Raw genomic sequence first — 21,305 nt, 5'->3', positions numbered from 1 at the left:
AGAGCTGCCAGGAAAACCCATTAGAAATAAATAAAAGACTACAGCATCTCAGGTTTCCTTAGCCTGTCTCTAGTTCTGACATCTCAACAGGGAAAAAAAGCTAAGAACAACCCTGACAACTTGCTGCTTTATCTTCCTCCTCTTGACCTTTGTGGCATCAGGTGCCTCTGAAACATTCATCAGTGTCTGCAGCTGGAAACACCAATGTGATTAACAACCAGAAACACAAAACTCATGGGAAGGAACACTGATAGTATCAATACTGCCAGTTTGTGTAAGAGTATCTAGTATTTCTTCCCAACATAAGCATTCAGGATCAACACACGTGGCAAGATGCAAACAAACCTGGAATAAATATGAATGAACAAGTTGTTCAGAAGAGTGCTCTGCTACAAAGGGCTTGTCATCCCTTTAACTAACCTACCACTAGCAGCAGCCTTTCCTTTTAAATGCATACTCCAAACAGAAAATGGAAAAACCCCTCCCCTTTAGGAGAGATTAGTTTTTATTCCCTTCCTCCTGCTGCTGCCACCAACATTATCAGCTTTGAGAGAAACTTCAGTGGGCTACTAGATGCTGTTAGGGTCATCATGGATATAGCAAACCAGTTCACCAGTGATGCTCACTAACACAGCAGCACAAGAAAGCAGCAATGAAACAGAGGAGAGGCAGAGGATCAGCAGAAGAAATACTCTCATGGTCATGGGACACCTGTGTTTTGGTCAGCTTCATCCCAGACACAACTTGTAAATACTAGAGAAGCTTTCATGCCATGCTATCAGTCTGTAAAGGGTGGGCTTGGTTCCCAACACTGCTTCTTGGTTTCACTGGACGTCTCTTGGACTGAGGAGTGCTGCCAAGCCAGGACCTAAAAGTTTCTCTAGGTGACAGCAAGTTAAAGTAAGAGCAACCATAAACTACACCACTGAACTACAGGAGATGCTTTGTTCTAATAGATCATGCTGCAGCCACTCTAGTATTATGACCATTAACAAACCCATTTACCTGCCTTCCTTGCAGTGTGTACTCACTAGAGTACCTCCTGGACTTCTGTAATGCCAAATCATGAAACAAAGCTGACAGCAAAAAGCTGGGGCAGCAGTTACAGTGACTGCCAAAGAGAAATCTGTTTGCTCAGGCAAAAGCTGTTCTCAGTCCAAACATGGGAGTCGTAATCTTGCAGCCATTTGCTCAGAAGACAATGAAGGGAAGGCAGAACAGACTGGGAAACTACAAGCTTGCCATGGTAAGAGAAGAGAACAATCTTTGTGCCCAGATTTCTTTGCTCTGCAGGGTAAGTTTTACAAAGCTGACAACTGGTAGCAACATGTAGTGGCCTCAGGCATCATGCCTGCCTATCAAAGACTTGGATTTTAGCCCTGGAGAAATTACAACTTCTCTGTTCTCTGAAAGCTACATCGGCCAAGAAGAAACCAAGAGACTAACGAATGACCTAACTCAAAATTATTTTAATACACAGATTGCATAAATTTAGGGGTGCAGGGAGAACTGAAGGAAGAGAGAGAAGAGGAAGACATCTTGTATCTGACAGGAACATCATAGCCACAGATTACAAAAGGCAACCAACTGGGGGTGCTAAAACAGCAAAGTCATCTACTGGAGTGGTAGGGGCTGGAACACCAAACTGAAAGTATGGATCCAGCAGATAAGCCCTGGAGACAAAAGAGGAAGCTCAGCAATCCAGGCCCAAAATGACAGCAAGGAAGATAGGTTAGGAATCTGTGAGTTGATGAGCCAGCCAACTGGAATGTAGAGAAGAAAGAGGCAAATCCAAGGAAGCTGAACAGACATGAATAAAAAGGTGTTTGACCTTGTGGTGGTCCTTGAATGCTGGTGATGTACGGCTGGACCCACTGTCACCCTGGCCACCTCCCTGCTGGATGGTGCAGACACAGCCCAGCGCTCACACACTGACCAAAGATGCCCATACACCCACTACGTATGGAATCCCCCACTATCGAGAGAGTTTGCTTGCTGTGTGCCACCAAGGCAGGTTTGCAACCCATGTGCTCAGAGAAGAGCAGCTGCAGGGTCGGTGAGCTGACCTGATGTGCTCCTACCACCGCCCACCTCACTTCTGCACAGACACAGCAGCTCTGCTGTATTTCTGCAACATCCATTTTAATCCAGTATTCATCAGTTAAACCAAACTGGCAAAGCAAAGGCACAGAGTTACAATCACAGACTGTTTTTTGAAGCCCTACAAGAGACCCAAACTGCTTCAGCTTCCTCTTCCTAAATGTCAGCCTTGAGCCATTCTTCTCTGGCCAGCAGAAACACATGATGTGAAATAGAAGCCAGAAAATAAGACTTTCTGAATAAACATTTATTTGGTGAGAAATACTTCTGATTTTTGGCAGAGAAATGTCAGAAACCTGAAGCCCTATGTATAGCATGACTACAAGAGTGCAATTTCTATTTAAAGGGAAGCTGCAGCTGTCTGCAGTTCTTAATGAAAAATAATGCCTGGGAATAAATTACTGCCATTTTTGAGAGACATTCCTCAAATGACAGTGAGTCTTCCCTTTTCCCTTCTCCCCATGAATACTGAGTGGCATGTGCTGGGCTCTTGTTTGGAAGAATGGACACACGCAGATCTCTCCTTTGTCAACAGCCTGGTAATTTCCATAGAAAACCTTGAAGTGGTTTAGTATATGGATACCAAAGTGATTCAAAAAGCAATGACATTCAGAAACATTAAGGCTCTATGTGTCAAAACTTCCCATCACTCTTCTGAGGCATGCACAGCTCATCACTGTTTGAACAGACACCAGGCATCGCGTCCAAGCACGCCACAAACTCGGTGTTGAGGCTCAAGGGGTGAGAGAAGGCTTCTCACAGTAAACTACTGCAAAAGGAGGAGAAGGTGATGCTTCAGGGAAAGGGTGCACAGAGCTCCCACTAGCCGGGCCAGGCACTTCAGGAAGCAGAACTGATATCAGCTCCAGGAGCTGCCACTCCCAGCCCCGATGTAGGTGCAGGAAAAACAGCTGGCAGCCAACAGAGTATGGATGAGATAGGACCAGGGTAAAGGAAGCAGATAGAACCACGGTGAAAGGAGCAAAGGGGGGCCAGGGAGTGGAGAAAGGAGGCCATCGCTCAAAAATGTGATGGGACCAGAGCTAAGCCTTGTGTGGATGCAGTCCCCGAGAGCCTCTCTGCAATCAGCCCTTAAAGCAGCAGGATCAAATAAAAGGCAGACAAGGAAAGTCTGTCAGAGTGAGGAGTGGGGATGTTTACTATCCTGCCATCTGCAGTTTGCCCAAAATAACAGCTATAGATACAAGATCAACTGAAGATGTTTCAGTTATTGACACATACTGGATTTAGAAATTTATTCTTCATTTTCCACAAACCATGCCAGAGGTTTTCACATAAGCACAACAGGGGAAAAAAAAAAGTGAAGAAATGCCTGCAAGTGAGGAATACGAGGAGTTTATTCATTGCTCCTGTCAGTACGTGTTTGTGCTTGTGCAGCTAGCGCTCCAAAAAAGCTGCAGCATATGTTTTCAGCATGAAGGGAAAGAAGACCCACAAACCAACCCACAACAGCAACAAAAAAAACCCAATCCCCAAAAAAACCCCAAACCCTATGATACCTAAATCCTACCAGAAAATTACAGAACCCTATTTTGGAATTTGCAATGTACTCTTCTGCAAGAGCAAAGGAGCCTTGCCTCACTTTGTATTTATCCCTCACTAAGTGAAATAAATGTTCCTCCTTAACAAATCCTCCTGACATCCTCTTTTCTCTCTGCAAAAGAGGAATATGGACTTGATTTGCACAAGCTCTGCTATTCCAGAAATGTGCTTCATCTCAATGAGTAGGGCAGGAGAAAGGAAGCGAGAAATTTGTTCTGTTTAGTAAACAGGCAGTTTCTAGGCGGATACAAGACACTAGGCCCAATTTACTGCTCCCCCACCTCTGATATTTGCCTGGGTGGCTGGGGGAGACGGTGGAAGGTATGACCACGGCTACCACTCACAAAGGGAAGTTCCAATTGCTTTCTGCATATCTTAACCTGACAACACCCTGCAAACACAGGGAGCAAGAGCAGCATTTTTCAGTCAAATCACTGCCTGTGAGGATTTCCTTTCCCCTCCTCATCTCTGGTATTCTTGTCTTTTGGAGAGAAAAAAGGACAGAGGTGAGCCAAGAGTAGGAACCTGGCCACCCACCCCATTCTTGAAGCACTGTCTTCCAAGCAGAAGCCAGGTGACAAATACATTCTCAAGGAACTTCTGAAAAGTTCTCCACCACCTATGAATGACCCCCTGAAGCAAACCAGTCCTGGATGCCACAGTGAGAGATATTCTCAACAGCACTTTCTCTCTCCATCCATACCAGGTGAGAAGAGTGTTGCTTCTTCTGCACAAACCCAGGCCTCATGAGTGTAATTTGGGGTTTTGGCACCACAGTAACAGACCACCACACTGCTTTAAGTGGGCTCAGTTTAAACCATTTAGGACAGAGCAGAATGTAATCACCGCACTGACAGCACCTTCAACAGATACTTTATTCCCTGTAATGGCTGATGATTGCCTCCTGCTCTCATGGAGAGATCTGGCACACTACATGCCTTAGAAGACCCAGGGAATGCTCTCCCAGGCATGAGATGGTGCTGCTGTTGCAATTAAGACATCAGTGTGCAAAGTAAGCCCTTGTGGTTTCACGTAAGTCCTTCCAAGTGGTAGGGCCACGTCTGCTTGGATACATAGACAGTGAGAAGCTCCAGGTCTCAGAGGCCCCTTATTCATCTTAATGAGTTACTAACTTGGCAGCTTAGAGGTACTAGCAACTAACAACTCCAAATGTCAGCTTTGTTAACTATTTCAGTGTATATTGAAGCATGCAGAAAGGAGAGAGATGCTGAAGATTTTCCAGTGTCTTCTCTAATACTTGTTTTGCAAGTGACTCTGGGGAAAGCAGCACTGCTTAAGACTGCCTCAATCTGCTTTTCAAAGCCTGAACCCAAAGGGAAAAGCAGAGCAAAGGAGAGCATCCAACTTACTTTCAAGGAGCTAGCAGGCATACCTAGCAGTCAGAAAATAAATTTGTGTTTACTAAATTTAGAAGCACAAAACTAATTTGTTCAGACTGGAAGGATCTGCAGCTGGTTTATCACTACTAGCATCCTGAAGGAGCACTGCATACTTTGGGTTGAAGAGTTTAAATCCTAACTTACCTAATTTTGAATTCTCGAGGTTCCTTATAATGAAAACATGAGAATTATTCCCCAAGCTAGCAAGCAGAGAATTCTTGTTCTTCTCTGTTTGTAAAGATGTTTACATTTGAACTGCACATTTGCCTCCTTCAGCCCAGAAAAGCACTGAGCTTCATGAGAAAAAGAATGAATATAAAAAGATTCATGCCTTCTCTTTCGCCATCCCTCATGGGAATGGTTTCCTTTATTAAATGCCACGGCTGTATCAAGTTCTTAGCTACATGACTGTGTGAGGAAGAGGAGAGGAAGAGGAGAGGAAGAGGAGAGGAAGAGGAGAGGAAGAGGAGAGGAAGAGGAGAGGAAGAGGAGAGGAAGAGGAGAGGAAGAGGAGAGGAAGAGGAGAGGAAGAGGAGAGGAAGAGGAGAGGAAGAGGAGAGGAAGAGGAGAGGAAGAGGAGAGGAAGAGGAGAGGAAGAGGAGAGGAAGAGGAGAGGAAGAGGAGAGGAAGAGGAGAGGAAGAGGAGAGGAAGAGGAGAGGAAGAGGAGAGGAAGAGGAGAGGAAGAGGAGAGGAAGAGGAGAGGAAGAGGAGAGGAAGAGGAGAGGAAGAGGAGAGGAAGAGGAGAGGAAGAGGAGAGGAAGAGGAGAGGAAGAGGAGAGGAAGAGGAGAGGAAGAGGAGAGGAAGAGGAGAGGAAGAGGAGAGGAAGAGGAGAGGAAGAGGAGAGGAAGAGGAGAGGAAGAGGAGAGGAAGAGGAGAGGAAGAGGAGAGGAAGAGGAGAGGAAGAGGAGAGGAAGAGGAGAGGAAGAGGAGAGGAAGAGGAGAGGAAGAGGAGAGGAAGAGGAGAGGAAGAGGAGAGGAAGAGGAGAGGAAGAGGAGAGGAAGAGGAGAGGAAGAGGAGAGGAAGAGGAGAGGAAGAGGAGAGGAAGAGGAGAGGAAGAGGAGAGGAAGAGGAGAGGAAGAGGAGAGGAAGAGGAGAGGAAGAGGAGAGGAAGAGGAGAGGAAGAGGAGAGGAAGAGGAGAGGAAGAGGAGAGGAAGAGGAGAGGAAGAGGAGAGGAAGAGGAGAGGAAGAGGAGAGGAAGAGGAGAGGAAGAGGAGAGGAAGAGGAGAGGAAGAGGAGAGGAAGAGGAGAGGAAGAGGAGAGGAAGAGGAGAGGAAGAGGAGAGGAAGAGGAGAGGAAGAGGAGAGGAAGAGGAGAGGAAGAGGAGAGGAAGAGGAGAGGAAGAGGAGAGGAAGAGGAGAGGAAGAGCTACTCCAATTCCCGTGAACACAAACCTCTGTGAGGAGCACCTCTACTGAAAATACTCAAAGCAATGTAACAAACTGATCAAAGCAATAGGAGTTTGGAATATTAGGCACAAATACCTGCATTTGCATTCCTCTAACTTGAAAATGATCAAATAACTCCAACCCTTTTATGAGCCTGTATAAAGCTCCTCTGTCTGACCTGTAGACTGCTGAACTGTTATCTGTATTTTTTTCTTTCTTGTTAGGCTACCTAATCACAAGCCCTTCAAATACAGGCTTAGATATTTATCTAGAAAGCGACAGCAATGTATTAAATAACTGTAGGAGTCCAAGGTAAAGAAACTCAGCATCTTTGCTTAGCTAACACTGTTCTACCCTTGAAGACATTAAAAGATAAAAAAAAGAAAAGAGACATTTCAGTCTGGCATTGCAGCCCAACCCAAACACATCTGACTTGGGTTTCGGCAGAGCGAAGAGATGCTCAGCACAAGTAAAGGAGCAAATGCATTATCACTGCTAGGAACTCACAACATTCACTATGTTACTCTTCAGGGAATTCTGGAGTATCCTCTAGCATGAAGATTTTTCAGAATCTGTTGGGAGTGCTCACCGGTCCTTGCTGTTTCTCCTCTTTCAGTTAAAGTAAGACAAGAGCTGTAAAAGAAAAGCAAAACAAAGTAAGGAAGGAAAGCAAGGGATAAAAAGAGGAAAATCTACAGAGCTGTTTCACAAATGAACAATTTATGCCTATATCTCCTAGAAGAAAATGCATTTTTAATGAGCACCCAGGATGGAGATTCCAGTATAGAGTGAGAATACATCAAACAGTGATCTAGGATAGGAACAGTTATTTGCTCTGTACTTCACATTACCAACAATTAAAACCCAGTTTAGAGTCGCTGAGGCAGATAAATAATTAAAATAGCTCTTGGATACTTCTGTTGCCATTACAAGAGGAAGGAAAAATAATACTCCAACCTTGACGGGCTGGAGAGGTGGGCACAAGCCAACCTCATGAAGTTCAATAAGAGCAAGTGCAGGGTCCTGCATCTGGGTCAAGGCAATCCCAGGCACAAATACAGGCTGGGCAGTGACTGGCTGGAAAGCAGCCCTGAGGAGAGAGACTTGGGGGTGCTGGTGGACAAAAAGCTCAACATGAGCTCTCAGTGTGTACTTGCAGCCCGCAAAGCCAATCAGATCCTGGGCTGCATCAAGAGAAGTGTGGCCAGCAGGTTGAGGGAGGTGATTCTCCCCCTCTACTCAGCTCTGGTGAAACCCCACCTGGAGTACTGCATCCAGTTCTGGAGCCCCTATTGCAAGAGGGATATGGATGTGCTGGAAGGTGTCCAGAGAAGGGCCACGAGGATGATCAGAGGGCTGGAGCACCTCTCCTATGAGGACAGACTGAAGGACTTGGAGCTGTTCAGTCTGAAGAAGAGAAGGCTCTGAAGTGACCTTATTGTGGCCTTCCAGTATCTGAAGGGGGCCTACAGGAAGGCTGGGGAGGGACTTCTCAGGATCTCAGGTAGTGATAGGACTAGGGGGAATGGGATGAAGCTGGAGGTGGGGAGATTCAGGCTGGATGTGAGGAGGAGGTTCTTCACCATGAGAGTGGTGAAACCCTGGAATGGGTTGTCCAGGGAGGTGGTTGGGGCGCCATCCCTGGAGGTGTTTAAGAGCAGGCTGGATGAGGCTCTGTCCAGCCTGATCTAGTGTGGGGGTGTCCCTGCCCATGGCAGGGGGGTTGGAACTAGATGATCCTTGTGGTCCTTTCCAACCCTGATACTATGATACTATGATATGATACTTGGGATTGTGGCTGCAAACAAAGCCCACTGTGTGCAGTGACATCCATACAGGAAGACTTTTGCTCTCAATTAACTCCTCAAAGGGGACACACAAACACTTATCTATTTCTGTATATATCTGTAAAACAGCAACAGAGGAGTATGGAAACCAAAAATACACTCATGTACTCCTGTTATTCTCCAGCATTTTTCACATCTGAGATTTTTAATAATGTGATGTTCTTTCATATTTGTTTTTTGACAGAAAGTCTTTGTGGACTTACTGTTCATGATACCAAGACTACCCTCTGCCTTTTTACTGCAGTCTGTGAAAACTGCTGTGCTTCATTTTTATGAGAACCCCACACAGAATATGCAAATTAGAGTGTGTATTTCCACAGGGAAATACATAACATATTTTCCTTCAGGTTCCCATGGTCTTCTCAAGCTTCCTAAATTCTTAGCTTCACTTTGTGCCACAAACCCTTCCCATCTCCTCGATGCAACGCTCCTTAAACATTTCACGTGTATTTTCAGGATTTGTGCCCATGGATCCCATCCCATCAGCGCTACAGCAGAATCCACGGCCCTGAACTGAAAATATGTACAGGACAAGAGTCTGCACCTCAGACAGTGCAAGCTCTCTTTACCATCACTGGGGGAAACAAGACAATCCAGAAGATTATTAAATTTGACCTATCGCAAGCATCTCCTTTAGGACAGAATGAATCATTCTCTAGAAAGGTCTGCTTCTTTCTCTCCATAAAGCCAGTCTAGACACTGAGCTCAGATTAGATGGCTACAGATGCATGCAGATGAATCTCATCCTACGTGAAGGCAGGAAACACATCAGACAGATGGACAAGTGCAGTTCATGGGTGAAGAGCAGCGGGAAGGCAACAATTACAACTACTGAGACAGTCAATTCCAGTTGAACAGACAAAGCAACAACAACTAAACCTTCCACATCCAAACCGGTATTTCTCCAGTTGATTCAGCTTTGGTGTAAAACTGCTCCTGGATTTAATGCCTGAGGCTAAACTCTCACAGAGCAGTGTCTGTGAACCAGACACTAGGCTGGTTGGGACTCTCCAAGGCACTTGGGAATGACAATGATGACCACTATTCCCAGTTACATGTGTCCTTCATCCTCTGCCCGATAGACTGCAGTAACGCTAGATGTATGCTACAGAAGTCTTCCACAGCTTAAGAAACTCTGAGCTGGAAGCACAGCTCCTGTGTGACAGAAGCACTGCAACCAACCTGAAGATTCTTGAGCTACCCAGGTCCTAGCTACACCTCTAAGACTTCAGCCAACAGCTTCTCTCCTCTACTAAAATGAGACTCTGCTGCTTACCTGACAGAGAAGCACATGGTCAGACATGATCTAATAAGCTTTTTAGGTTTAGAAAGCAAAAGCAAAAGAAAAAAAAAGAAACACCAACTATTTTTAACTCAACCCTCAAAATTTTGCTTAACCCAAAATAATTGATTTTCAAGCCCTTTATTTTTTAAGTTATGTGAATCTAAGATGAAAAAAAACCTTCCGAGCTCAAAATCCTCCAAACATTTTGTTTCTAAGTGTTGAACACCTCAGCGTTTTTTAAATTATTTGGGGTTTTCCCCCAATAATTTGGCCATCCAAAAAATCCCCTAGAACTTCCATCATTTAATCTTCATCTCTTGTCATCCAACATTCAGGGGAACCTAGAAATGGACTCCAAAGGACTACAAGAAAGAAAGAGCAGGGAAGGAAGTTTACTCCATGCACACCTTGACTCCCATACCAGATTTTGCAGCTCCTGCTTGCATGGAGCCCTGCAGTCAGCACCATGTAACACTGGGCTGAAACACTGAGTGGAACCCCTTCCATGAAGTCCAGCAAGCAAGATTAGGATTTTGATTCTGTTCAAGTTAGACAAGGTTCCAATTGCCTGTACCAGGCCTCTGATCACTGAAGCAGGAGCCAGCATTAAGTGCTAACCATGCAATTCTCTTGCTATCACCCTGGAATTTGTCTTGCAGACCCCTGCCAGCATGTGGACACTGGAATAAGACACAAGCAGCATCTGTGTGATACAGGGCAGTGGTGGTCTATGGCAGATATCCTTTTCCATGGACTCTTATTTCATAGGAAGGATGACATGAAGCATGTTAGCCTACCCCTCGGGGAAAAAAGGGGAGAGACCTTGTATATACCAGAGGGTGCACTGCACACACAGCCAGTTATTATGGAGCATATGAGGTACTGGAAATTCACAAGCTAGTTTAATCTGCTACAACTTGCTCATTTGACCTTACCCGTAGGCACTTCTTTCTGCAAAGGGCAAGGCACATTTGCCTGCAAATGTTCCCAGGTGTTTTTATGCTTCAGATTTAATGACAGCATGACACAAACTTCAGGACTCACAGGGAACACACTGTTTCTCAAAGCACAATCCTTGCCTGAAGAGCAGAGCCCTCATTCTTTAATTGGGATGATCTTTTGGTATGCAGATCTGATCAGCTGCGACAACATAATCTTCTCAGAACACACAAGAGGGTCATAACTTGGAGGGGCAATCAAAGGAAGGCCAGTTTGCAGTACAACTAGATTTTACCTAGGCTTTGCTACTGAAGCTTCATGGTCAATGAATCACATACAGGGATACCAATCACATCTCATCCATAAATGGGAAGCATTACACAAGCAAGCTGTTTTTTGTGGTCCCACAGCATCATGGCTGTTCCAATAACACAGCATAGCCTTGCCTTTGAGTACAAGGAAAGGACACTGAGTTGACAGATTAGAAATCTAATTGATAGATGAAAAGACCTCAAATCAAAGAACATGGGATTACTTCTTTAGAGTATTTTTACACTAAAGTTGGACCCCAGGGCAACCAACAAATAAGGACCACAGTACAGGCAATCAACTGCAAACTGGCCAAATCGAAAACTAGAAGTTGGCTCTTACAATAACTTGTATTTATTCCAAGAAAAGGTCATGCTCTCTATCTTGCTTTGAAGAGCAGGCAAAGAGAGAACACTATTTTTCTAGTCTTTTCCTGCAGGTTTGGTTTTTAATTGCCATTCTGTATTCTCTTGCATCACCTAATTTGGTTTCCTAATTCACAAATCAGCATAAGCTAATAAAACTGTTTAAGAGATGGCAGCGTTGTTCCCAAGTTGTTTGATTGTTCGCTATTATCCCACAACTAATCCTTTAACTCAAATAAAACCATAATTCATTTCCTCCTTTATTCTCCCTCTGCATGAAATACTTTCAGACAGGTTCAATCCTGCCCCACCACAAGTGGGAAAAGCAAGGTTGTATCTTCCTGGAGCACGTGCAGTTTCAATTAATGTGCACATCATCTATCGTTTCAGGAAAAAAAAAACCTTTTACATTCTTTTCAACAGGTTTCACTGCTTTGTCACATATAGAAAAGATTCTAATGGAAACTAAAAAGAAACCAGAATCCACCATCTTTTAGATTTCAAGTTAATAAAAGCTTCTCTCCCCCAGCCATGCCAAACTTCACCCATCTGACAATCTCCTGACATTTGTCTAGTGTACAACAGCTGCTTCTCGTGGGGCTAAGTCTTTCTGTTAACTGTTCCCCTATGGTAAAAAGAAAGACTTAAATCACCACTATGCTTACTTTAAGGCTAGGGTGAAGGAATATCACTTTATCACAGAAGAGGTTTCATTTGCATTAAACAAGCAGGCATCACTCTGATCTCTGTTCAGTATCCATTCCTCATCTGAAGCTTGATTTTCCACAGCGTTGTCACCTGAACAGGCACCTCCCATGGCTTTGCATGTGGTCTATAGTGAAATGCTCAACTTCACAAGGTGTTACACCCACTTTCTGCAGAGTGAATAACTGTATCTGGGTGTAAGGCAATAGTAAATCAAGTTGTCAGCACTTTGCATATCCTGCGGGTCCTAAACCAGAAAAGTCCCATGCAGATCATGGAGCTCAGACAAGGAAGCAATCCATCCTGCCCTGCAATTTGTAGTTGAGGGATAAAGACACATGATGCCTTCCCCTGCTCTGTGAATGTATTCATGAGCCACCCCAGCCTGGAGCAGCTTTCCTGTGTGAATTGCATTTCTAGTGTCAGTGCTCAGTTACTGAGAAAATGAAGTGCTGCAGGATGGGAACATGAGTCTGCAAACAGCAGAAAGACAGGACCAGAATATGGCATTGAAGGGGCAAGGCTACAGCTCACATCTGCCAGTGCAGGAGCCACTACCAAACATGAGAACTGATTTTGCACAACTAACATTAAGTGTTCATTGTGCCTGTCTTCAGGCTCAGGCAAAAGGAAAGCTAACGGGACCATGTCTACATTGTTTTGTCTAAGAAGTAGCAGCACAGAATTTGAAGAAGAAGAATACCTCACTAATATCTCCTATCAGATGTCAATGATATACTTCCTAACAAAAATCCATTACCCTAGTAACTGCACCCCTATTTGCCAATTTCTCATGGCTATCAAAGCAGGAATAGCCAGAGGGAAGAGGGGGAGCTCCAACACAGATCTAATCCTAGTGTGCCGGCGTTCTTCATTCTTACACAGATGTTTTAAGTAAAAAAACCACTTGTGCTGTCTACATGTTTGTAACACAGTCATTCCTACAGGTCTCCCAAGCTGAAGAGACTTGAACAGAATGCAAATGGTACATAACAAGTCAGGCTCAGAGCCAGTAATGTTGAAGAGCTATAAGAAATAAAAATAACCACTCTAAAATACTTCTGTTATACGATGTAAATATTTCTCTTTTCCTTTTGTGGGAGCTATGACGCAAACAGTGCATCTCAGCCCTGAGCTGAGACAATGAGACTCCTGCGTAGTAGAAGAACTGCAGCACCCTTGTGATGAGTCTTGGGTCAGAATGGGCTCGAGGGCTAGGTCTTTGTTAAACACACAGACATCCCACAGTAACTGCCACAGACAGCTGACACAGCTCTCCTGCAAACAGACGGTGCTGAAGGGGCATCCAAATGCTGCGAGTCTCAAACACCCAGCAGCTCCAAACCCAAGAGCTGAGGTCCTGCTTATCTGCAATATTCTAACAAGCCAAACGTAAACCACCTGAAGAAGACAGTTCTACGAGTTTAGCATGTACAAATATGGCAAAAAGCCTTGATTTTTGTTGCAACAGTAATCCCTGCAGAAGTCCACTGTACCAATTCCCTGGTGCCAGTAAGATGAGAGTTGCGGCTGTGGCCCTGGGCTCAGCCACAGGTTCCCACAGCCATTGGTCCACCTACTTAGACAAAGCTTTCAGGTAGCAGCTTCCCTATAGCCTCTACCCGTGCAGCAGGTTGTATTGAGGAGGACCCAAGTAACACAAACCATCAGGCCAGGGACACACATGCAGGCACAGGCACCAACAATGCCACCACATGAGTCTTGCTTCCTTAGGAAGCCAGCCCAGAACCCACCCTTTACCTTCTCCCTGCTTCCAGCACAGCCACGTCTCCTGCTCTGCTGATGTAACATGAAACGCAGTGCTGGAAAACAAAGGCACTATTGACTAACTTTTTTGCAGGATTAAGATGACTATGTTAGCTTACAACAAAGATTTCAATGATTTCAACACCGCGTGCTAAGTAACAGGAACTCGGTTTGGCAGTAAATCCAGAGATTACCTGTTGAAACATTAATGGCGCATACCTTTTGATGTGGGTTGCTTTATGTGGTGCACAAACCAGCACTGTAATTATGCATTTCCTTTCTATGAATCCAGCATTTAAAAGTAAAGTATTACTGGAGGGGGGTGTGCACGTGCACGTGCGTGTATGTGCATGTGCACGTGCGTGTGTGCTACAGGAAACACTGCACAGCTGAGCCTGCCCTTTACCAGCGTAGCTGCACGTAGTAAATCTGCAACAGGGGACCTTGGCCAGTTCATTCATCATGCACCAAGCTGAGGGCTAAAACAATTGCCACACTTGAGACAAATGCCAGCGTGAGTCATACCAGCCAGAGTGCAAACATGTTTGCTGTTGGGTGAGTCAGAATATCACATCCTGAATTCACAAACCAACCTATAAATAATAATTTCCCAAATTGTTGCATTTCTTTCAGACAATGTGATTTTAAGTGTGATGCCAACTCTATAAAGGCTTTCCTGACTACAAAGAAAATGTTTTTCTCCTCTTCCCTTTTGTTCTTGATTACATGTAATCAGGCCTATACACACACAGTGGCCTCTATAGGTGATTTTAGGGGCAACTGCATCAAGCCATACTTAGCAACACGCAAACATGGTTCAAAATGGGTGACAAATGTGATAACCCCCCCAAAAAAAAGGAAATAACTAAACATGAGACATAAAACCTTTTGCTTAGTGCATATGCTTCCTATATCAGCACTTCTTTGATGCTGTAACTCTGACATGCTTTAGCATGTTCAGCTTTCAGAGAAAAAGAAACGTCATGCTGGCATGGGACATACACCAGCTGAGAGAAGGAGTGGGAAAAGATGGAGAAGTGGTGAGAGAGGCCGTGACAGCATGCTGCACGCAGCCAAGGAGGGCCAGGGCCACCGTGCTCAATAGCAGATGTACAGACAGCAAAACCAGGGTCCCCACTTCAAGGAGTGCTCAGCCTTATCACGGCATGCAGAGATTATTCCCCCCCAAGAGGAAAAACATACCTGGTAACAAAATGAATGCACTGCAATAGTTGGTAATGATTATTCATGACTGCATTTAATTCAGGAAAGCATCTGAATCAGAAGTCATGCAAGCGCCTTTTGAAGTAGGGCTGAATGTAAGGATATGACCAAATTTATTCAGCAGAGTGCTGACAAAGACAGGTGATGTCTCTGCAAGCAAGGTGGGGGAAGTGGTTTTGTGTAAGGGTGTTTCTAATTTGATTTTCAGTTTGGAATTTATTCTTGTCTTACATGAAATGCAGTCCATACACATACAAATCTCCTTACATAACATCAAGACAGTCTTGCTTTCTCTTAATTGTTTTGTGGAATAACCACTCAGAAGTTCATTTCTGTTACCTTTCTCAGGCAAAACACAAGTTCTTTTAGAAATATGTTATTGCTAAAACAATGAAATTCTCCTGGGAACAACTTTGTTATGGAAATTAAGTGACAGCTTCTTTTATCTAGCCAAGCAGCAAGTCTGCATTTATAAAAGGCATTCTGTGCACGAAGTACAGTGAGTGGGAGGACACAAAAATGCTATTTTTAATCCAGATTTCAGCATTCCTCCCATACAGGTCTCCTGGAATAATAACAGTAACAACAATAATGGTAATTAATAATGCCAAAAAAAGGAGTATCATCTTAGAAGTGAGTGGCATGCAAAAAATGAAGTTGTAGTTAAGGGCTTGTAAGATTTAGGGACAAATGTAAGGTTCTTTCAAATAAACTGGCATTGCACCATGAATCTCATTTTATATTGTAATTTGTTTAAAAGGCAATACATTATAATTATGTACAACACATGCTGCATCTCTACCACTTGTTTTCTTGCAGTGATTGTTATTTTCATGAACACCACTAAATGAGAAGTTAACTGAGGAGCTGATGTTGTCACTATGGGTAAGTGACCATGACAGCTGTTAGACCTTGGAGAAGAATGCAAACCTTGAGAAAATCTGGGGCCAAGCAATGTTTCCAAACATAATGAGAAGGGTAGGATGCAGATTTTGGCCCAAAGCTTACCAAAAAAAATCCTAAAAACCCAAACAAAAAACACCCTGGAAAGATACTTTTCTGCTTCATTCACCCTTAGGCCTGTCCCTCAGGACACTGCCACAGAGCAAAGACACTGAATTAACACACAAAAAATCCCATGTGCCAAATCCTTCCTCTACCAGCAATTATCCAAGGGCAGAAGTTAGTCCTGATTATCAGAAAATTGTTATTCAGTTGTGCTATCATCTACTAGTGATAATTAGGACAAGCCTTTGCCTTTCACACCTAATGCAAATTAATGAGAGTGAGCAGGCAGTAACAAAATGCATGGGAGGCACACGCATGCCGAGGCGCAACGTGAAACCTGCTGGTGCGATCGCGCTTGGAGTAACCTCACCGCTGGAAATTCCCCATTTCACACAGAATTCGAGCAAGCTGGAGAAATCACACACGTTGTCTTTCCCTCTCACAGATTCAGCAGCTCTAACACTGAAACACATTGGAGTCTGGCACTGCCTCATGTTTCAAACTCAGGAGCACCCCCCAACATGTGCCTGCACACAAACCCCCAGCACACACACACAACCTGCACATCCACTAGCTCATGCTGCTGCCAGGAGGTACCAACTTGCTCCAAGTGATTTCACTCCGTATTTTTAGTCCAATGCAAAACCTACATCAGCACGAAACATGTGGGAACCAGCACCCTTGGCACGCTATCACCCCCCAGTGAAAAATCATCCACTTAGGTACAATCTGTTTCCAAAAAGCTATTATTTAAGGACCATTCAGGGCATGCTTGGAGGCACTTCCACTCTCTCTGCCTCCTAGAAGACAAATTTTCATGCCATTAACCTTTATTTGCCTTTTATACAGTAAAATTTAAGTCTATTAAAATATAGAGTTCCAATTTGATACTCTGATCACCTCCATCTGCTTCATGGGAAACGTATGGCGGTAAGAGAGAAAAAAAGCATGTAGAACTGGAGCAAGTTACTCCCCTTCTTGCTACTGGTCACTTGCCTAGCTCACTGTCAGCAAATGCTCAGCTGGGCACATCAGCAATGTTTAACCCTCAATAAAATCAGATTGCAGTAATACTTTGCACTCATTTAGGGTTTTACATATGACAAACACTGTAAAAAAAAAAATAAGTTGACTGCACACTCCGTAACACCCCTGCAAGGTAAGCTGACTATTAATATTCATACCTTATACAAAGGGGAATTTCACTGGAGAAGGGATAATTGACCTGCCCAAAGCTATGCAACACAGGTGCTCCTGTTTCCTGGTTCTCTCCTTATTTCAACAGACCAGCTTTAGCATCTCCTGAAATTCAGAAAGAATTTAAGAGTCCTGCCTTCAATTCTGCCTCTTTTTATTGCTGAAAGGAAAGAGGGAGCAGGCTTCTGTACCCAAGGGTACAACTGGTACATGGGTGGTATGAGAGTAGTCCCTAGGTGCACTGACTTGCGGCAAGACCAGAACTGATTGAATCCATGGAACTTGTGTTTCAATCTCCCTCCAGCAAGCAAGCATTAGCTGCAGAGAAGCTGCAGGTCTGAGGGAACGTTAGGAGCCCTTTACACAACAGACAAGTACATTTTACTCTCTGCATTTGCCTTCTAGTACCACAGTGTGGACAGCAGAGGACTCAGCAGTATATGTATGCCACACGTGGCTCCTCATCCTTCCCCTCCCTTCCTCTCAATCACAAAAAAGGGAAAGACTGAACAAACAAATGTTTTATCCAGGATAAATGGTGGCAGGGCAGGAGCAGTGCCCACTGCCTGCATTTGCGGACTGCAGCCAACCCTGTCAATTGTCCCGTGACAGAAAAGTCCATGCTTGGATTTGCCTGCAGCCAGCAGTGCTACTGGCATGTCAGACAGACCTGAATTATTTAACCACCTCTTTGAGATGAAATCCCCCATGTCACAGGTTGGACAAGAGAGAAACATAGTCAGAGATCCTGCTACAACACCAGCTGCTCATCCTGCACCACTGCCAATAGCCACAGCATAGGTGGGATCCAGCCACACACTATGTCAGGAATCATTTTTTTCTGCCTGTAAAAGATCTGTACTCATGTTGTGCAGTGACACAGTTAAAGCAGCAACCTTACCTGCTAGCACTGTGGATGCAATTATCCTAGATTTAAAAAAAAACCAAAAAGCTTTTACTAGTAAAACTCATCCCAGTTCACAGACCAAGTAAGCCCCACTTTTGATCAAAGCAGTTGTGAGTGGAAAAGCACTTGAACATGTTGATCAGCTCCTGAGCTTAAGACACGGCTTAGGCAGAAGGATTTATCTCACCTGACCTCTCACTTTTAACCACCTTTGGTTGGGTCGGGGCCAACTTAGCGTAATCAGATCCTCAGCCCAAGATGCAGGTTTTGATGGCCCTGGAGCATTAGCTCGAGCCAAAGCCTCTTTAGCTATCCCACCTAAGAACGATGTCACCCTTGCAGATCAGCAGATGAGCTCCACAGTTTAAGTGGATTAGCTACGCTGAACAATTCTGCTACAATCAGTTCTCATGTCGGCGGCACTCAGGCTTCAGTCAGCAGTGATCTTACATTCAGCTACTCTGGCAAATTTCACTGCAGAGAAATATCTGGGCTAAGGAAAAACTCAAGCCATCTCTGGGCCCAGGGAGAAAGGTGAGCTTGCAGCTTGGGCTCGATGGGCATCCTGAGAGGCTGAGTGAGCCAGGAGCACCCAAAAAGATCAACTCCTTCTGCACCTACCCTAGTACCAGGGTTTGGGATTGGCTTTCCTCCACAACACGAGACTAGGATGAAGAATATCAGCCTGACACACCACACACACCTGCTTGTCATGACTTCTGCAAAAGCCTCAGCAGTGGCACACAGTAGAGTGGTGTTTAAACCAGCACTGTCAGAGGATGCCCTCCTGATCCCACCTACCCGTGAACACCTATCTCAGTCTGAGAGGAACAGCCTCTGCCGTGTCTTATCAGCTATTAAACTCCATTCCAGCAAACTTCTCTCAGAAGGCAATGAATTGCAATTCCCCAGGTACACCATATCCTTCTTTCAGTTACTCCTCCCAAAGGCAGCAGGCAGAAGTGCCGCATAACACAGCATAATCAGTGTGAAGTTGTAACAGTGTGGGAGAATGTAGCAATTCATGGAAAATGTCATCGACCAAAAGGCAATTAGCAGCGAGTCTAAATGCAGAAGCAGAAGGGAGTGGCTTCCTAACAAAAGAAGCCTTGTTAAAAACAAAACAAACAACCAAAAACCCCCTCACAACCAAACAACATGCATTAAAAAAAACCCTCCTAAACATCACCCTAGAACTTGCTTTCCCCAAAATGCAGCATTCTCAGGAGACTGAAAACATGAAAAAAAACCAACCAAAAGAAAACAAGTAAACAAACCAACCCCCACCCAAAACCAGCCCCAAGCAAAACAAAAAACCAAACCTCTGTGAAGATTACTGTAAAGATTACTCTTTACAGGGAGATTTGGCAGCCCTTTCTGCTCTGTCTCACAGTATCACAGTATAACTAAGGTTGGAAGAGACCTCGAGGATCATCGAGTCCAACCTATCAACACAGACCCCATGACTAGACCATGGCACCAAGTGCCACGTCCAATCTCCTCTTGAACGCCTCCAGGGATGGCGACTCCACCACCTCCCTGGGCAGCACATTCCAATGACGAACAACTCGGTGAAGAACTTTCTCCTCACCTCAAGTCTAAACCTCCCCTGGCGCAGCTTGAGACTGTGTCCCCTTGTTCTGGTGCTGGTTGCCTGGGAGAAGAGACCAACCCCTTCCCGGCTACAACCACCTTTCAGGTAGTTGTAGAGGGCAATGAGGTCTCCCCTGAGCCTTCTCTTCTCTGGGCTAAACAATCCCAGCTCCCTCAGCCTCTCCTCACAGGGCTTGTGTTCAAGGCCTCTCCCCAGCCTTGTTGCCCTTCTCCGGACACGCTCAAGTGTTTCAATGTCCTTCTTAAACTGAAGGGCCCAGAACTGGACACAGTACTCATGCTCCTGGCTCCTCATGCTACTGACTATAACTATGTTAAATCAACAAGCAAAGCCACTCCAAGGGTGGGGTTTTTTCTTTTCTTTTTTTTTTTTCTTTTGGTTGGGGTTTTTTTTTGAGGTTTTCTAGGCCAAGAGAGGAAACAGTGAGATAGGAAAGTTTTCAGAAGTGGGAGTTGTGCCTGCTTTGCTTCTAATTGTAGTGAAACTGTCAACCTCTGCGTTGTGTTTCAAGACTTTACACTTCAAAATCATTCCCTCTGTGCTTTGAATTGCTATACTTTTAAGCTAACTACTTCTAAAAGAGCTGTTTAACAAATGACATCTTCAACCATATTTAATGTTGAGAATAGATCTAAATTTGCAAAGTCTCATTGGGTCCCTGCAAAAGTGCAGGGGTTTTTAGTGGCTTTTTGGGTTTTTTTTTGCATTTTTGTACTTGACAACCAATCTCTGGGAAATTATTTGTGCAGAAATTTTGTTTAAATTACTTCATATCAAGACATTTAAGAGAAAATGTGTTTTTCATTTTAAGCTAAATATAACGATGTTCCTTCTGCCTTAGATAAAAAAAAAACAAAACCAAACAAAAAAAAACACCCAAGAAAACCCCCAACCAACAAAACCAAGTCAACACTCAAGCAGTGAAACCAATTAGCAATCTTACAGCCTAAAATCCTGCCTCTGTGCAGGCATGCAATAACTGTATTTCAGAAATGAGCTTCATAAAAATGTGGCTAAAAAAAAATATGGGCTAAGCGGACTTGCTTTCTCCCTAACTAACCACCAAAAGAGAAAGCACATCCGTGTGCTGTGGTGTGAATTACAGGCACTCACTTCCCTTGGGAAGATGTTCTCTGCCTCTGAACACTCAGGTCAGGGAATTATCCCACCAGTACCAGAATGGTAAACTGACAGGTAAGCCAACGTGCTATATTTCTCTCCAGTGCCCAGACTCAATCAAGTAAGGAGACAGATACTTGTCAAACGGCAGGGAGCTGAGGGAGCCCAGCACTTTCCAAGTGGTCTTGCATACATTTGAATTTCAGGGCAATTAGGAGCTCATGTGCCTTTTCATGCTGTTGGGAAACAAAGAATTTTTACCTTGCTTTGCTTTAATTATTTTAAAATATGGAAGACAATTTGGGGATAGTAAAGACAGTTCAGTTCTGTAAGGCTTTAGTATATTTACACTTTGTTGCCCAATGTGGTTAAACCAATTCAGAGTAAATGTTCACTGCTGAATGTTCAGGGAGACAGAGAACAAACAACTCTGAGTTCAGCCAGGACCTACCTTCTACCTAGTGAGACAATGCCCAGCACAAGGAAGCGCCAAGACTGACTCCAGTTTACAAGTGATACTTTCACCAAACAGAAAACTACACTGTACCTAGCAGGGCTGAACAACT

The 21,305-nt window shown here is 44.3% G+C and overlaps 1 protein-coding gene across 4 annotated transcripts in view; it reads right to left on the bottom strand.

Moving 5' to 3' along the window:
- The window catches only part of ATXN1 (ataxin 1), a 445,788-nt gene that overhangs the window by 84,055 nt on the left and 340,428 nt on the right, over positions 1-21,305 (bottom strand). For all 4 annotated transcript variants that reach the window (XM_068160811.1, XM_068160813.1, XM_068160812.1 and 1 more), the window contains one exon: positions 6,960-7,085. The gene's annotated coding sequence lies outside the window, so the exon portion shown is untranslated. The remainder of the gene's footprint in view (positions 1-6,959; positions 7,086-21,305) is intronic.

The sequence above is a fragment of the Melanerpes formicivorus genome, unplaced genomic scaffold (genome assembly GCF_026170545.1).
Source record: "Melanerpes formicivorus ecotype bairdi unplaced genomic scaffold, bMelFor1.0.p_v2 SCAF_53, whole genome shotgun sequence".
In the NCBI taxonomy this organism is placed as follows: Eukaryota; Metazoa; Chordata; class Aves; order Piciformes; family Picidae; genus Melanerpes; species Melanerpes formicivorus.
Note: the sequence above shows the minus strand (reverse complement) of the source record. Positions and strands in the feature narration are given on the sequence as shown.